Raw genomic sequence first — 16,281 nt, 5'->3', positions numbered from 1 at the left:
AGAAATCGCTATTGAGGTTACGTTGCTTCAATAAGAAGTCGTTAATTACATCTACATTTCTTCATTTATCTATATAAAGTTGTCATACTAAAGCGCTGGTAGCGTCGACGGGCTATTCCAGTTATGCACGATTTAGGTAGACGAACTCACGGGGCTCAACCCGAAAGGAGTTGCTAGCAGTAGTCCTAGCAAGAGCAGTTTTGCCCACTGAGTTTCTCGCCGGACCTTCTCATCGGTGGTAGATTCTGCGAACACTGCCCTTGCTTGGGCCAGTGATAGCAACACTCCCGGCTCCAACCCCATGAGCTCACCTACACGTCAAGAAGAAGCTGAAATAGCCTCTCTAGGCTATCAGGATAGGAAGGAAAAAAAGCATTGCTTCGCTGAAACTGACTTGAAGATTATAATCTCAGAATAGTAGTATGACTATAAAAACAGACCCCAGAAACACGGGACATTAGACACGGAAGAGGTTCTGGCAAATATTTGTTAAAGCTTAATACTTATAAGTACTATTGCATACATTTTGAAACCCATGTCACAGCTCTAGTCGTGACCCTAATTACCTGAACAATAGGTTTCAAAATAGCATTTAAAATGCTAAGTACGAATCGACACCTCCAAATTGTCATGGCGACGGTATACGTGGGCGAAAAGCAAATTGAATGTTTACATTACAGTTTTTAAAACATAATATATTTTTATACAAATCGTGACTTGAATTACAATAGTTTGTATGCAAGCATTTCAGTTTTATTATTTAATTATTATAGTACTAGCGACCCGCCCTCGCTTCGCTTCGGAAACATTAAAACACACATGAAACCAAAAAAAAATATATTTTTTTTTTTTTTAAAAGTAGCCTATGTTCATCAGGGACAATGTCGTCTTCTAATTTAAAAAGATTTTTTCAAATCGGTCCAGTAGTTTCGGAGCCTATTCGAAACAAACAAACAAACAAATCTTTCCTCTTTATAATATTAGTATAGATTGATTCAATTTACGACACTAAGATGTTATTAAGATAAGAAAATAGTGATGTCGTTTCATAAAATTCATTACGTAACAGAACAAAAATACGCATTTACTATTATTTAAAAAAGATGACTTTTTTGTTCTGTTCTGCGCGTTCAAGTATACGTAAGTATGTATGTATGTACATTTTCTTTTTAGACGTCCATAATCTACTGTTATAGGAATTTAATTGATATAGCCGGAGAATATCCTATATATTATATTTGTGTAAATAGAAGACATACTATAAAATTATAAAAATAGTATAGGAAAATAATGCAACCTCATTTATTTACGGCACTGAACGAACTAATCAAATGAAAATATATTTAATCATTCATTAAATTAAATGAATCCAATCATCGAAAACGATTTACTCTTTTAACAATTAAAGAGTAAAATCTTAAGATGAACTGAAAATAGAATAAATTATTTTTTATTTTATTTATGTAACGTCTATACGATTAATCCTTAAAGAGGTTAATATGTTATTTATATCATTCTTCTATAGATGACATAAATAGAATTTCGATTATTGAAACATTAGAACATTAGACATATAAAGAGCATTTTTGCAATATTAAAATATAAAAAGATATAAAAATAGTGGTAAAGCAATAGCTTTAAATGTTGTTTCTCTTTATAAGAGCAACTCAATTGCTATAGTTTTACAAAGCTAAACTGTATTTTGATTTAAATAAATAAATACATTATATTTATAAAAGCCCATAAACGTGGCCAACATAAATACACATTGATATATATCAAATGCTAACGTTTTCCAATTTTCTATGATATATACCTAATAACGGTTACCTTATCCTTCAAAAAGGAATGCAAGCTTATATATAAGATTCCTTAAATCGGAAATAAGTAGAGCATTAGCAGCTCAATGAACACACACATGTTGCTTTACAGTTACATATAAAAAAACATGATATATAAAGTATTTTCTTCGGTTTCCCTGACTCATTCAAATTTATGTCTTATTTTATACGTGACTAGCTGACCCGGCAGACTTCGTAGTGCCTCAATCGATAATTAAAAGACTTTTGTGTGTCCGACGGGGACACATCAAAGGGAAAACAAAATTGTTATTTTTCTTTAATTTCGAGCATTTTCATATTTATCTACTTTTTAAACCTTCTCTGGACTTCCACAAATAATCCAAGAGCAAAATTAGACAAATCGGTCCAGCCGTTCTCGAGTTTTAGCGAGACTCATTAGTCATTAACAGCAAATCATTGTAATACATATACATATGTAGATACGTATTATAAGATAGCCAAGAATGACTTACAATGAGATGTGAACGCGCCTGAGGCCCTGTTCTCATCTGGACAACTAAATAAAATACTTCAAATTTTCAAATTGACGTCGCTGTAACGTAATTGCTAGTTTAATAAAAAAAAACTGATAAGATTTTCAATTAAATAACAGCTATTCGGATTATGATCTTGATAACGCAAATGTAATTTAAAAAATAATATCGGGCGTGAAGAACGAGAGAAGGCGATTTAAACAGTAATTTAAGACCTTGGAGATTTTCGTTTAAAATTAATCAATTAATCTGGTAGGTTTACATATTATAAAAACGGCTGTCTGGTGTAGTGGTAAGTGACATGGTCACTACACAAGGGGGTTGCGGTTTCGAATCCCGCCAAGGGAAGATATTTGTATGATAAATATAAATATCTTTTCCAGGGTTATGGATGTATATTAAATATATTTATGTGTATAATAAAAACCTTACATTTATTCCGTTATCTGGTACCTGTAACACAAGTTCTTTACGAACTTATCACGGGACCAGTTAACGTGGCGTGATTGTTAGTAAATATTTATTTATTTATTTATTTATTATCTTTAAGTCCTAAAGGGGTGGACGAGCTAATATGATTGTATGGAAAGGAAGACTTATGGTTATCTATATTTAAACCGGTTAGTATGACGTACAGGACGCACTCAATATCGGTGGAGAAACCAACGATCGTGCTCAGTGGCGTGCAATAGATTCAGCAGTAGACTGTTATAGGCTAATAATGATGATGATGACGAGTATGACATTTCGTTATACTAAAAGTACACCGTCGTGGGTAAGATGCCCGGCAGAGCCGAGTCCTGTTTCAAGTGATACTCGAATTCAGTTCACCGTCTCCTAGGAGAAGATGCGAGAGAGATACAACTATTATTTTGAACCGAGAACGGGAGGAGTGCTCAGGCCCAGGTCCAGCCTTTGTAGAGGGTGGCCTCCATCGGTGATCTTGTCTGAGGTTAGTACAGAGCTCGGAGCGCCGAGAGTTGACATTTAAGAGCGGCCGGTTACAGGCCCAACCACATTAACCAACTGAGGCCAATAATATCCTTGTTCCATTGTTAATCGCAGTCGCTCTTTCTACCGGTCCAGACTCTGCCCCGGAGACTTATATTTTCGGGCGAAAAGCGGGTCAATGAATCGTCGGCTTTCATCTGCGATGAGGCATAGAGCACCAATACCCGATTCAAACGGGTACAACACAAAGGTCTTTTTTTTGGACAGGGGCCCGAACCTAATGCACCAGGTTTTCACGCCTAAAGAGCGCACGGGGTATTTGGTAGATGTGGTGGTATATTTTATTGTATAATATTTGAAACATTCTGTTACTTATAAATTGGACCATCTCATTCAAAAGTGGGGTTCATTGGTGGGGCATCATTGTATTAAAAAGCACATTATATGAAAACCGGTTCTGTTTTGTAAATTTAATACGTAGCTAAGCTCAGTTTATGTGTCCGCTTTTTGTGCTTATTAAAAAAAAACAAAGGTTACCATTAAGTGTTAAGTGATTTATTTGCCGTTTTAAATCAGATAAATTCACTTACATTTCTGTACCTGAATTTTTACATTTTGTGATAAAATCGTATTTTTGTGTGTAAAGAAAAACCTTTGGTTTCAAACCTTTAAAGCTCTTTAGTTTTAAAAAGATTTTTCTTTGACGAGCTCACTCACCTATCATTAAGTGTAGAGAGTAACTAGTTCAGTCTTAAATAGTACAATAAAAACTTTATAAAAAATAAATTTAAATGGAAATTAAGAGCTTTAAATGTTATTTTATAATGATATTAAATACTCGAGAATGAATTAATACAATAAAAGACTTAATTGCCTTTTCTGTAATATAATTAAGAAAATTTAAGAAAATCTTTTAAAAACTAAAGAGTTTTAAAGGTCTTAAACTAAAGGTTTTTCTTTACATGTATAATAATATGTCTTTCGAATATTTGTTGTCACTGTGATTGAATGAATGTAAAGTTATAATTATTAATTGTTTATTTATTTTTTAAATACACTGATACCAACTAGCTTCAAAGTTCAATTTTCCCTACCCAACCGCTGGGAGCCCTTAGGCTATTCCAATTACTCACAAGCTGGTAGGTAAGCTCACGGAATCGACCTGAGAGTGTTTGCTAACACTGGCCTTAGCAGGAGCACATGAGGTCTGACTACACCTCGGAACATCATGTCTGTTTTCATTGTATAAAGAAAGAGTTGCACTGTAAAATCCATATTACATAAAAACCGTCATATGTTCTTGTGTCTCTCGAAAAGAGTTATCAAGAGACATACGAATTTCGACATAATTAAAGTAAATTCACGACTTAATTTTGCTTTTTTATTGTCATTCCAATTATTTCCAATATTTTGAATATTTTAAACTTTCTTCTAGGACGTTGACTATGAATAAACTAATCAACTAAAACCAACTTAAATTTACATATAATACTATCAAATTAAAGTGTATAAAACTGTAAGACAGTACAAATAACATATAATATGTGCAAACTAAGAACTCAGCGATTTAATCTCCAATAGCTCAATGCCAAATATCAACAATGAAATGATTTAAGTTGTATATTAACTCAATTTTCACGGAAAATATGCATGAATGTTATACCACCTATAAATTATAATGTTTATGAGCCTCAGAATAACTTCATAAATATTTTCATAATTCATATTCATCATTATTCATTGTTTTCATAATTCTACGGATCATTCAAAAAAAATTCAATCGATATGTTGAAGTATGAGTATGAAGGTAGTATGCAATGGTCCTCCTCCTCCTTGCGTCGATAATCCTCAGTGCTGAGGGTCGCGGCCTCCTCTAATAACTTTCTCCTGCATCATCTTGCGCCATTCCTGCCTGTCCTCGGCTGTGTGGATAGCAACGTGGACTGAGGTATTGAGAGTGGAGCGTATTTGGTTCGACCAGCGCATTGGTTTATGCCTCTGTGCCTTCTCCCGCATACCTTGCCTGTCACCAGCAGCTTCTCCAGATTGTCACCGCTCTTTCTGGCTATATGTCCAAAGAACTCGAAACTCCTCCGCGCGCATGTAGTGCTGAGGCGCATTGGGATCTTGAGCTCGGTAAGAATGGATTGCAATGGTAAAAATGTGTAAATAAATACGTAAGACAAAACAGTTGAATACCATTTTCTTTACTGTCAAATGATTTTTGTCTGTTTATTTATTAGCTACTAGCTGTACCCGTCCGCTTCGCTGGGCATGTAAAATTAACATTATTATTTCTCACCCCCACAAAGATGCTCATCATTAACACCCCCCGCAACTGGTGTAGGGAGTCCAACACTCATATAAATATTAGCCTATCCATTAAGTATATGTATTTTCTACATGGATACCAAGTTTCAAGTCAATCATATGCATGGCTTATTAGTTATAATGGAACATCCGTAAAAACCACTGTAGATTTATATATTAGTATAGATATAGATTGACAGACTTTAGTACTGTCAACAAAACAAAATGGATTGTTTTTTATAAATAAAGTTGATCTATTTCTTTAGTGATTAGGGTCGAATTTCGATTACTGCGCAAACGCTAGCGCTCATAAAACCTTCACAAAAAGAAAAACAATATTCATGTTTCATATAGGCTTACTATATAGTTATCGGTTCATATTTTGCAAACCCGCACGCTGCTAATACCTAAACAACTGCCATTGACAACATTGTTTATTTATTTAAGGATTACCAACAGGGTTTACAGTAAGACATAAAATAACACTGACATGTATAGAGCAATTACCAACTCTAATTAGAGGCAATCACAGCATGCATTACATTAATATAACAACAGAGATTTAACAATATTAATAATAATTAAAAAAAAGTAAAAACAAAAGAAAGACAACAAGGACAGTAATACCCGAGTACTCAGACCTAGGCTGAGGTTGAGGTTCAACAACAACTTTTTATAATTTTGTTTTATAGTTTTGTTCTCTAATACAACGAATAAAAAGTCCAGGAATAAATTATAAATTAATAAATAGTTGGGAACAAATCACGCACGGTCATCCGACCTCAAATTATGAGTCCCTGTGTTATAAGGTACGAGAGACTGACATAAATATTTACTTATATACGATTAAATATACTGGGTGTCAGAGACCGCTTCCGAAAACGAAAATTTTGTACCTACAAAGTTGTAAGTTTTGGGGGGCCCATTTCTGCCGCCAATCGACTGGCGTGAGCCCGATGTAATGAGTATGGGTAATGGTTATGAGTAAGGGCCATGAGGAGTACTGAGATAGCGGGAAAGAGTGTTAGGTAAGTAAGAAGAAGTGCATCGGGAATGTATAATAACAGTTCGAAGGGTGGGACAGACGTAATCAATACAATTGAGATGCTATGAGCTTCGGTGAGCACCTAATAGCCGTTGAGCATTGTGCTTGCTTTACCTTTATTAATAAAAAGTTGATAATAATCGACTTGGGTTTTTCTATCTTGCAGGGTACAAGGGGCCAGAAGCATTAGCCTACTGGGGCCAGTGAGCAAGAAGGACCTGTGTACCTAAAATTAAATAAGGATCTCATTAACTACATCTCCTGCTTAAAGATTTCATATTGATCCTACATAAAAATTTTAAATGTAACACACTTATACAATAGAAACATCCCACGTAAATTTATGTGGCTGTGATTTGCCGCCTTTTTAGCGACTACCTACTAAACGAAAGACACTGGTATGACGCAAATAACTGTTCTGTGTACACAAGCTGTGTAATGGCGTGCGACAGAAGACCTTCAGAGATATTTATAATGGAAATTTGATAAATGAATTAAGTTTGACTTATTTTTTTTGTTCTGTTTTTCATTTGCTACAAAATATAATTTTATTAAATAACTAACTGACCCGGCAAACTTCGTAGCGCCTCAATCGATAAATAAAAGACCTAAACTTTTGTATACACAATAAACTTAAAACAAACAATAGGAATCCGTTCGACGGGGGACACATCAAAGGAAAAACAAAATTGTAATTTTTATTTAATTCCGATAATTTTCATATTTTTTTAAACCTTCTGTGTACTTTCACAAATAATTCAAGACCAAAATTAGCCAAATCGGTCCAGCTGTTCTCGAGTTTTAGCGAGACTAACGAACAGCAATTCATTTTTATATATGAGTCGACTATTATCAAAGCCGGCAATGTGACTTTTACACAATTATTGGTAAATCAGAAAAACGAATTATTGACTTTGTATTCCATTGGCAGTCACAAAACTCTTCTGAACGACATCTTAGATAAATAACAGCTTAAGTATTAACCTTTATTTAATGCAGGTTTTGAACCGTATTCTTTGAAGGAGACGATTATATTCAAATCAATCTGTATTGACATATCAATAATTTTTTTTGTCCAAATGCACAGATTGCAACCTTTGATAATAGACGACTCATATATAGATAGAAGAAGATAGATTATTTTTAAATATTTCAAAAAATATATCTTGTAGATAGAGAAGATAAGCATAATAGCCTGTAGCGTCTTCATCTATGAGTAGCCCTCTGAGTTTCTCGGCGGATCTTCTCAGTGGGTCGCGTTTCCGATCCGGTGGTAGATTCTGCGAAGCACCGCTCTTGCTAGGGCCAATGTTAGCAACCGGTTTGAGCCTCGTGAGCTCACCTACTCGCTGGCGAATCTGACATAACCCCTTGAGACTACCAGCATAGATAGAAAAAAAAAACACTCATCTTCAGGTAGGGTTCGTATGTTCCTCTGCTTATAATGGCAATCAAAAAAACTCTGAAACTACAGCGTTCACCCACAGTGCGTGTTCTTATAAACCTCTTCGAGTCCATTCACATTCAAGTCTTAGATGAGATTAGACACATATTTTATGATTTTTTTTTATATTTTTTTTATTGCTTAGATGGGTGGACGAGCTCACAGCCCACCTGGTGTTAAGTGGTTACTGGAGCCCATAGACATCTACGACGTAAATGCGCCACCCACCTTGAGATATAAGTTCTAAGGTCTCAGTATAGTTACAACTGCTGCCCCACCCTTCAAACCGAAACGCATTAGTGCTTCACGGCAGAAATAGGCACGGTGGTGGTACCTACCCGTGCGGACTGACAAGAGGTCCTACCACCAGTATACGAGTTAAACCATCCATTAAATTTTGGTGGAACTAAATTTTTTTCGTAAACAATAGTCAAGATACCTACGTGTCTTAGGGTTAGCGTTATGCGGTCGCTCAGCACGTATGATCTGTATCGATCGTTTCACAACGTGACTGACGGCATTGCTCTGGCGTCACAAAAACCACACTTGATACTGGACACGTAGACCTCGGAGTTCGTTGGCGAATGTAATGTGTTTAGTGAAATTCAAATGAAAAGACGTCAAAGACGTAAAATATATCTTACAGGAACTCCCTTAGAGCACTCCTCGTGGAAAAATTAAAAATTAAAATACAGAGAGAACCGATATATCTACGTAGACTCAAGAGGTTTAAAACAACCCGTGAAAATGGGATTATCGACAAATCGAGACGAACTCTACGCCGGCCTTAGGTAGTGAGATTATAAAATGGAAATGTCAGGGTCATCTGAAATAATACCTCACAGCTCTCCATAGAGACGGTATTACACACGATGATAACGATTGACTCAAGAATTAGATTCTAAACTCGCTAATAGCTCGTACTTTGCTGAAGGTCCTACACAAATCCATTTACTCTCGACTCTTTTCGTTAGGCAGATGTTACAGTTAGTAGCATTGTTTTATTGAACTAGATCTTTGAACGAGCTCACGGCGCGTCTGCATTTGGTGGTTATTGGAGCCGCCACGTATGGTACAGACCGGAATGACGGTTTACGGCATAAATAAGCAGGCTCATATTACGCCTTACCACCAGCCGAGTGGCCGGTCACCGTCCTCGTCGAACCCGTCGCTTACGACGAAGGGCTCGACGAGCGAATTAACCCATAGACACAGCCCACTGAGTTTCGCCAGATCTTCTCAATGGGTCGCGTTTCTGATCCAGTGGTAGATTCTGCGAAGCACTGCTCTGGCTAGGGTCAGTGTTAGCATCACTCCGGTTTGAGCCCCGTGAGCTCACCGACTAGTTAAGGTTACGCTGAAATAGCCTCTCAAGACTATCAGCTTAGGTAGGAAAAAGAGCCGCGTGGATATTTAACACTATACTTTCTAGTCTTAACAGTTGTATCGAATTGACAGACAAATAGTCCATTATTAGAGCCTTTTTCCTAGTGGCTACGGATATATGTACATACATCTAATATATAAAATTCTCGTGTCACCGTTTTCGTTGCCATACTCCTCCGAAACGGCTTGACCGATTTTGATGAAATTTTTTGTGCTTATCCGGTATCTATGAGAATCGGCCAACATCTATTTTTCATCCCCCTAAATGTTAGGGGTAGTCCACCCCTAAATTTTATTTTTTATTTTTTAGACAAATTTTTTAATTTCTATTTTTTTATGATACAACATACAAAAATACATACAATCCTCAATTTTCACCCCTCTACGATCAACCCCTATTTTTTATTGGCTAATTATAAACTTTCATTTTTTTGGCAAGATTTTCATTTTTATTTTGTCATGAATTAAAATAAAAAATCTGATGTTACTCTCAATTTTTCATCCCTCTATGATCAACCCCTATTTTTTATTTGTTAATTATAAACTTTAATTTTTTCGGCAAGTTTTTTATTTTGTTTTGTCATGACTTAAAATAAAAAAAATCATATTACTCTAAATTTTCACTCTTATACGATCAACCCCTATTTTTCCATTCCGATTAATATTTTTTTTATTCTATGCACAGATCCGCAATAAGGTTGCAAGATGGCAATCAAATATTATAATTGTAGTACGATAAATTCTTATTCAGAGTTTATAATATCAAGTTCCTTTAATTATGATTTTTTTTAAATTGAATTTGATCTCCCGCCCTCGGCGGTCGACTACTGATCAACTATCAATCGATCAGCTATCCCCGCCAGGTGTCACCACTCATCCAGCAAACATCACGTAGTAGGGATGAGGACGAAGCCGGTCTCCTGTCTTACGTACTCACTATACATAATAGATTATACACCTTAATATATTTGAGAGCTATACAATACTATACATTTTTCAGCCATGTTTTTTTGGTTTTATTTGTGTATCAATAGTATGTTCAGTAGGTCTGAGAATCGGCTACTATCTGTTTTTCATACCCCTAAGTGAATTTTTTTGGATTTTTTTTTTTGTTTATAATGAGGTATTATGTGGTTAAAGGAGGTTTTTTTTTCTACAGTAGAATTTCCCTAGAAACTTATTTAAGGCAACACAACGTTTGCCGGGTCAGCTAGTGTAAGAATAAAATTCTAATAGTTATGAAAGTTTTAAAAATACCGTTTTTATTTTATTTTGTTGTTTATTTATTATTCGTAACCAAGATACAAAACCACAACAACATCGTTATGTATTAAATATCATTACGTTCAATTTGCGACACCTCAATGACACACACGTGTAATTTATATTGCCATTTCATCAGCATTAATTGTTACTTAATCGGTATTTAATTAATTTTAGCCGTTTATTTCTCGATCTTATTTTTATATTGATCATTTATATCAGCCTTTCTCAAAGTGGGCGATAACGCCCCCCTGTGGGCGCTGCAGGCTTAAAAGGGGGCGGTAAGAGACCCAGAAAAAAAAGGGTGCGTTGTGTAGAGGCTTCGAAGGCGATTTGTAATTTCATTTAGGAGGACTCATAGACACCGACTGAGCTCTCGCTAGAGTGGTTTTTGAGTAGGTGAGAAAATTGGGGCGCTAAAAAATAATTTATTCTCAAAGTGGGCAGTAGACAAAATAAGTTTGGGAACCCCTGATTTATATCAATTAGCTTGTATCGAGAAATTTTGAAATGAAAACTTCATAACTACATTGTGATTTATAGTTAATGAAAGGATATGGAACTCAAAAATGACACCATATACCTTACATCTGCAGGATTTAGCCTACAAGAAAACGAAATAGAATTCTAGAAATACATCTAGCATTGTTTTTGCTAGTTTATGTTTCTAAATACAAACAGATCTATTTATCCAGTGGTCAACAACTTTGTCAACCAAAAGAGCCAAATATAGATAGCACACAATGGAAATTTGGTGAAAGAGCAATTTTTTTTTTAACATGTGGAATATACTTTTATAGCCTCGCGTTTCAAAAATATTTATTCGTCTCTTATAAGACAAGGTAGCATTCTATGCCTGAACAAAACAATTTTTTTTTATTACTTAGATGGGTGGACGAGCTCACAGCCCACCTGGTGTTAAGTGGTTACTGGAGCCCATAGACATCTACAACGTAAATGCCCCACCCACCTAGAGATATAAGTTCTAAGGTCTCAGTATAGTTACAACGGCTGCTCCGCCCTTCAAACCGAAACGCATTAGGTACTACTTCAGGGCAGAAATAGGCAGGGTGGTGGTACCTACCCGCGCGGACTCGCAAGAGGTCCTACCATCAGTAATTTTCGTGAAAAAACCGTAGCCGTGGAGTCAAAGAGCCACATACGGGTTGCCGACCCCTGTATTCATCTACTGATAGCTTTTTTTTTTCCTACCTAAGCTGATAGCCTTGTGAGGCTATATAAGCGTAACCTTAACTAGTAGGTGAGCTCACGGGGCTCAAACCTGACGACGTTGCTAACACGAATCTTAGCAAGAGCCGTGCTTCGCAGAATCTACCACCGGATCGGAACGCAACCCACTGAGAAGATCCAGCGAGAAACTCAGTGGGCTGTGTCTGAGGGTTAATTTACCCGTCGAGCCCTTCGTCGCTAGCGACGGGTTCGATGAGAACGATGACCGCTTGATAGTTTATGGATCATAGAGTACACAAGCAAAAAAACAATCCTGCGAAAATGCAATGTGTTTATTTATTTCTGAATCATAAATAAAACGCATGTAAAACCGCGAAACGAGCTTAGTACAATTTAATTGACACTTTGACCTCAAATTTCACTGTAATGGAATTCTTATTGTGATAACAATGACCTCAAGCTATCACTTAGCTTCAGAGAGTCCGTTGATTAAGGTTAATACATATAGATCTATACTAATATTATAAAGAGGAAAGATTTGTTTGTTTGTTTGTTTCGAATAGGCTCCGAAACTACTGGACCGATTTGAAAAATTATTTTTCCATTAGAAGCCGACATTGTCCCTGATGAACATAGGCAATTTTTTTTGTTTTGTTTTGTTTCATGTGTGTTTTAATGTTTCCGAAGCGAAGCGAGGGCGGGTCGCTAGTTATTTTATAATATCAATGAAACCATTTAAGCCAGAGTACACTAATCGAACAAAACCTGACAACAACAATAATTTATTCTTTGGACGTAACAAACGAATGAACATACAATTACCTCGGAACCAAGACCATAACGGAGCCTCGAGGCCTGCATCCCAAAAAACTAAACTGGAAAGGTTTCAAAAGAGAGCGATTGACGTCTTTCTGACGCACAAACCGAAGGCAAGGCATCTGAGCCGTGTCCTATGACGTCACAGGCCATAATTCCAACAATTCCAACGAGATAACTCTAAGCAAACAAAACTCAACTCTATGCCCTTTGTTTAAAACATAATTAAAATAATTATTCCAATCTCAAACAAATTCGAACCATCGTGCTGTCATGCAATATTGAATTTTATTTCATAGAGCAGAAAATGGGTATTCGCAAAGAAGACGTTTAATAGGGTGCCGACTGCCGACTCGGAGAGATGTTACATGCTAATCATTTTAATGTGAACTTAATAAGAACATCACTGAAGTAGCAACACTAAAGAGAGTGACTCGACAGAAATATGCGGATTACAGTTCAATTGTTAATCTGAGTCGATACGGAACGCATTGATTTGTGTGCACAATAAAAAAAAATACATAATTCCAACCGCGGGGACGTTGATGAAAATGATGTTTTTCATATTTTAAAATAAAATAACTAACTCATTATAATAATCACTACATAGTATAAAACAAAGTCGCTTTCTCTGTCCCTATAATCTGTCTGTCCCTATGTATGCTTAAATCTTTAAAACTACACAACGGATTTTGAATCGGTTTTTTTTAATAGATAGAGTGATTGAAGAGGAAGGTTTATGTGTATAATAGCATCAATTAAATAGTGAATAAATCAATAATAAATTACAGTTTCGGAAGCGAAGCGAGGGCGGGTCGCTAGTATTTTAAATAATTAAATAGGCCGCTTCTTAATAAAGGATGTCATGTTGTAAATAGAGTGCATATTTCGCTCTTTCTCCTTTTCAATGCAGCTTAAGTTCGGTATGCTCAAATTTGTATGGAGTAGGAATGTTTGCCTACGTTTGCCACTAACTGAGGGCGCTGTTCCAAGTGCATACAAACTTAAGTTAACTTTTACGCTATCGAGAACGTTAAAAAACTCTCACTAAGCATACAGAGTATGCAATCCTGAAACGTTTCCATCGAAGACTCCATTGAAACCTCCACGAAATCATACATCGCTGTCATCATCTTACATTTCATAGTCTTGTTCTTTCAATGAACGATACATAGCACATATCATCGCATTTCATTTAATATAATAATCTTAATTAAATTTATAACGCAGACTCCCTTGTCCTTCATCGCTACATATCGACGGAAGAAAGCGTTTTCGTAAATTTATTTATTTATTTTTTATTGGCCTTGTAGGCAGACGAGCATACGGCCCACCTGATGGTGAATAGTTACCGTCGCCTATGGACTTCAGCAATGCCAGGAGCAGAGCCGAGCCGCTACCTACTGTTGAAAATTTACTTGAAAATTAAGTATAATAAAGTGAACTTGAAAAACCCAAATTAACACCAGAGGCATACAACTATTTAAAAAATTCATAACTCATAATTATTATATTTATAGAGATAGAAAATTGAAAATTGTTATAAAATTTGATGAAAAAAAAGATGAACATTTTATTCGTAAGAAAACGAGACCCAAATCATTCGAAGCGGTATGCTGTTTAAACAAGAATATGGTATAAAGTGATTCAGCCAAAAATGCAAGACATATCCGCTTTCTCCCATCGATGTAATACTTCGCATTATAATTAGGCGTGCGAAATATGAAATGAAAAATATTTGTGAAATAAAAAAATAAAAAAATTAAAAAGTAATTTATTTATTAAAGAAAATTAAGAAAAAATTTAAAAATAATATTTATTAAATGTATACGTATGCATTTCATTGTCAAGTAACAGGAGTCACGGTTATAACTTTGATCTTGCCTAAATTTGAATACATTTTATTTCAAACTTTTATATTATCGTCTGCACTCCACATCCTTATTTTAATAAACACCAATAATGGGGTGATATTTACGGGCCCAACCAGATCCTATAGACATCACAACGTTAATGTCACCCACCATCACTACCTTCACTCACACAAGGGGTTAAAGTATATTATAACGACTCGCCCTTAAACAATTGATCTACTATCGGTTCTTTGCCCATATGGTCAAGGGAGAGTGTCGATATAGTTACCCGCGGGAATGACAGATTTTTTTGAGGATAAAAAGTAGCTTATGTCATTCTCCTGACTTAACACTATCTGTACATCTACACTGTAAAAAAATACTATCTACACTGTAAAAAAATATTTTAATCATTGCTCGGTTTCCACATGAAAGAAAGACAAACAAACACTTTTATAATATTACTAGGCGTACTCGCCCGCTTCCCTGCGCATTTAAAATTAACATTATTATTTATTGTAATTATTATTAGGGAGTCCAACACTCGTATAATATTAGCCTATCCATTAAGTACATGTATTTTCTACATGGATGCCAAGTTTCAAGTCAATCGGATGCATGGATCGGTAGTTATAACGAAACATCCGTAAAAACCACTGTAGATTTATCTAATATATAAAATTCTCGTGTCACAATGTTCGTTCCCATACTCCTCCGAAACCGCTTGACCGATTCTCATGAATTTTTTTATGCATATTCAGTAAGTCTGAGAATCGGCTACTATCTATTTTTCATACCCCTAAGTGATTAGGGTTGTCCACCCCTAACATATTTATTTTTATTTGGACTTTTTTTTTTTGTTATAATGAGGTATTATGTGGTTGAATGGGGTTTTGTTATTTTTATTATATATTCCCTCATCGTTCACAGCACTACATACCTCTTTCACTCATTTATCACATCCTTACACACTTACAATAAGTTTTTTTTTTTTCTACACTAGAAATTCCTAGAAATCTTATATAAGGCAAAAAAATGTTTGCCGGGTCAGCTAGTATTAGTATAGATTAAAAGTTCAAATACTATGTATATAGTTAAGGTATGTATAGTCTACAAGTCGAATGTCCCAAGAATGAATGACACATCCAAAGAAAAGAGAAAAACAACTGTACTTACGAGTATTTTAGTGATGTCGAGATTTGTTAGACATGTGAAAAAAAAAGAGAATTTCAGCCCAGAGGTCTTCCCATTTTCACCAGGACAGGTGGACGAGTAGGGACTCAGCCTGGAGGAACGACAAATTTATTGACCCAACATGAATTCTAAAGTGATTTCTTTATGCCATAATGATTGCTTGTTTGGTTATCTCTTATCAAGCAATATGAGTGTGCCACCTCATCCTACAACTTTCACTGCATTCTCATTTAATGTATACCAAGCTCCATCTATTTCTCCTCTAATTTCCACCTCCATTACTGATCGTAGATGTATGTATTTACAACATGATCAGCCCCTTAAAACTTAAAAAAATGATTGAACAAACTAAGTCAGCAACTGAATTATTTATGAGATTGACTGACCATTATACCCTCTTATTTTATATAACTAAATTAAAAGTACTATTCAAAATAGAACCAGTTTACTAAATATACTTCACGAAATCAACTTGCTTGACAGTATAGACTTC

General features: G+C 35.5%; 1 protein-coding gene across 2 annotated transcripts in view; it reads right to left on the bottom strand.

Moving 5' to 3' along the window:
* Positions 1-16,281, bottom strand: part of IP3K2 (Inositol 1,4,5-triphosphate kinase 2) — a 183,983-nt gene that overhangs the window by 54,958 nt on the left and 112,744 nt on the right. The gene's annotated exons all lie outside the window — the stretch shown is intronic.

Source organism: Bombyx mandarina, chromosome 18, assembly GCF_030267445.1.
Source record: "Bombyx mandarina strain Sakado chromosome 18, ASM3026744v2".
NCBI lineage: Eukaryota > Metazoa > Arthropoda > Insecta > Lepidoptera > Bombycidae > Bombyx > Bombyx mandarina.
Note: the sequence above shows the minus strand (reverse complement) of the source record. Positions and strands in the feature narration are given on the sequence as shown.